This window comes from Mus musculus, chromosome 5 (genome assembly GCF_000001635.26).
Source record: "Mus musculus strain C57BL/6J chromosome 5, GRCm38.p6 C57BL/6J".
NCBI classification, from domain to species: Eukaryota; Metazoa; Chordata; class Mammalia; order Rodentia; family Muridae; genus Mus; species Mus musculus.
Window position 1 is genome coordinate 119,133,446 of NC_000071.6, and position 3,269 is coordinate 119,136,714.

The 3,269-nt window shown below is 48.3% G+C and overlaps 1 long non-coding RNA gene across 1 annotated transcript; it reads left to right on the forward strand.

Moving 5' to 3' along the window:
* Positions 1–206: 206 nt before the first annotated feature.
* Positions 207–2,274, forward strand: Gm31129 (predicted gene, 31129). Its single transcript, NR_168635.1, has 2 exons — positions 207–398; positions 1,803–2,274. It is a non-coding gene; the product is annotated as a predicted gene, 31129 (long non-coding RNA).
* Positions 2,275–3,269: the final 995 nt, after the last annotated feature.

Below are 3,269 nucleotides of genomic sequence, written 5' to 3' on the forward strand. Positions count from 1 at the left end.
TGACATCGAAGAGGGAAAGGCGCCTGGCTTCTCTGTCTGAGCCCCACCCCCACACCTAGCTTCAGCGTGATCCCCGGGCAATTCCTACTTGGCAGCAGATGTTAAAGGTTACCAACCTGCTTCCCCTCTGGCTTTTACATCTCCCTGGATTTTATCCTCACCGGTCCTGCTGGGCTCTGACCCGCAGCATGCACGCGCCGACCTCTGCACGCTCCCGGAATCAACGGATTGCGCCTCACAGGTGAAAGAGGAGAGCAATTTTCTTCAAGATGTGGCCTAAACCATTCAATGTCTCTAAAGGGCAGGCATGAAAGGGCTCCTACCCCACTGTCAGTGCTGACTGGGTACCCAGAGGGCGCTCAACTGCATCTGGGAAATTTGTTCAACCTCTGCCCCAGGTACGGTCTGTCTGAGTGTTGCAGAGTTTAGTCCACACAGCAGGGATGGCCTCAGCTGGATTGGAGAACCTGAACATAATGAATGTAGAAAAATAATTACAGATAAAGATAACTGGGCTATTTTAGAAAGTGATCGGACATTTGTCTGAGAGAATGATCAGGTCCTGAATTCCCATGACAGATGTGACAGGATTGAGACTTGAAATGGTTTTTCTTTCATCTTTTTTTTTTCTTTTGAGACAGCATCTCCCACTATAGCCCAAGCTGGCCTTGAACTCACAGTAATCCTCCTGCTGCAGTTTTCTGAGTACTGGAATTACAGGTTTGAGCTGATATTCCTGAGTGGGCCAGGATGGGAATTACATGCTAGGACTCCAACCCACAGATTTCTCTGCCCTCAGCCTGCTTCTCTTCCAAAATACGTGGCAAAGCCTTGGGCTACTGGAAAAGCTTACGTTCAGGGGAGGGAGGGGTCCCAGTGGCTCAGAGGTTCCGGGCTCCAAAATAGAAGACATAGAGCTCAGAACCTGGCTGAATTATATAGCTGCTTCTTGGATAAGATGTCTCTCTCTGAGCTTCAATTTCACTGAAGATCCACTGCAAGGATTGATAGGAGGTGTTACAGGGCTGTGAAGTGGCTGGTATGAAGTTGACCCCTACTGTGTGCTCGTAGAACCCAGGTCAGGTTCACGTATCCCTGGAGAGAGTATCCATGGCATGGAGAAACAGAAGAGACCGAAGGGTCCCAGCTCCGTCTGGTCTGGGGCCTCTTGCTCTTCTAGACATCTTTTGGTAGCTTGTCTCTACTCACTGACAGTGGGCTTCCTGGAGACAAAACCCCCCGTCAAGCTAGCTGATAATATCATCCCCTTGAGAGTGATTAACATCCTGGGTACATGTGGTTTGGGGCAGGTGACACACTAAGCCTCAGTTTGCCTCACTGGGAAATGGGACTCAGAACCTTAATGATTAGGGAAATGGCTTAGTTGCTAAATCACGTGCTTTGCCAAGCTTAAGGACCCAAGGCCAATCTCTGAGGTGGGGGAACAGGCATAGAGCTGTGGAGGCAGAGTAGAGAGATACTCGAGGCTCTTTGACCAGCCAGCCTCACTTACATAGTGAATGCCAGGCCAGATCCCATCTCAAAAAAGAAAAAAAGAAAAGAAAAGAAAAGAAAAAAAAAAGATGGTACCTGTGGACAGTCCTTTGATCTCTACACACATGAATAGACATGTGCACACATGCACACATGCAAGCACTTGACACCTGTACACACATGAACGTAGTACTTTCCCCAAAGGAGGAGGATGAGGATTGAATTAGGCCGACCAACATACAGTGCCTGACACACACCTTGCCTTAGCAAGCCTCCATTGGGCTCTTATGAGTTTCCCTGTTGTTTAGGGAAGCTAACCGTCCCGTCTCAGAACTGCCACTCTCAGATGGCCTCACTGGAAGGTAACAGCAGTTTCTTCTCTTTCTGGAGTATCTGGGAAAGCTCAGCGATCCAGGGCCAACTGTCACCAAAGATGCTTCCTTGGGCATCCGTGTCTGCCCAGTTATAGACATCTGTCTCATCTCTGCAAGCCGGAGTGAACGTCCATCACTGTCATATGCCTTGACTCCAGCGAGTCTCCAGCTCTACCCAGACCTAGCAACAGCTTAGACCATCATCTACCTGGCCCATAAAAATAAATTAAAGGTAAATGTGTGCAGCCAGCAATTCCACCTTTCCATTCCCCTTGCAAGCACTCACTCAGAGGCCCGTAAAAGGGTTGTTTGTCACCTCTCTATTTGCGGCGGCAGCAAAATAGAGCCCGCTTGCCTTGTGCAGCCCGAGGAGACTGAGTAAATAAATCACAGACCGTCTCTGGAATGAAAGGACATTCAGCGGCTTAAAGCTGTGGGAGCCATCTATGGATAGATCCTCAGGATGTATTGATAGATTGGGGGAAATGGTGGGATCATCGCATCTTTGTAAAAACAAAATGGTAAGCTGAGTTATTGAATGTGGCATGTAGCTGGGCATGGAGAAAGCTCTGGAAAGCAGCTCAGCAGTGAAGCTGAGTGAGTTAGATCGAAGGGCAAAGAAAGAAGCCGGAGATTTCCTCCTTGAAAATATGAACGTTTTCTAACAAGAACTTACCAAGTAATGCACGTCCACTTTCATGCGTTTACATGCATGAACACTTGTATGCACTCACACAGACATGCATGCATACACAAGTTCCTGAAGCCATACACACATAGATATAAGATATACATGTGCACAGACACACTCATGCATGAAGACATGCATACACACACACATGCACAGGCATGCACACATATACACATACATGCATACACACAGACATGCATGCACACACAAGTGCATGAAGCCACACACACACACACACAGATGTACATGTGCACAGACACACTCATGCATGAAGACATGCATACACACACACATGCATAGGCATGCACACACTCGGACATGCACACACACAGACATGCATGCACACACAGAGACATGCATGCACACACAAGTACATGAAGCCATACACACATGCACTGACATACACAACTCATGCATGAAGGCATGCATGCACACACACATACATACATTCATGCACAGATCCATGTATGTGCACACACATGTGCACACAGACACAGGGACACATACATATGCTGACTGTGCACACGTGCACACGCGCGCGCGCGCACGCGCGCACGCACACACACACACACACACACACACACACACACACACACTAAACTGGGGGTATAGCTCAGTTGGTAGAGTGCTTGCTGAGTATGCAAGTGCCCTGGGTTTGATTCCCCAGAGCCACATTAACTGAGGAGTAGTATTGCCTGTCTGTCATCCCA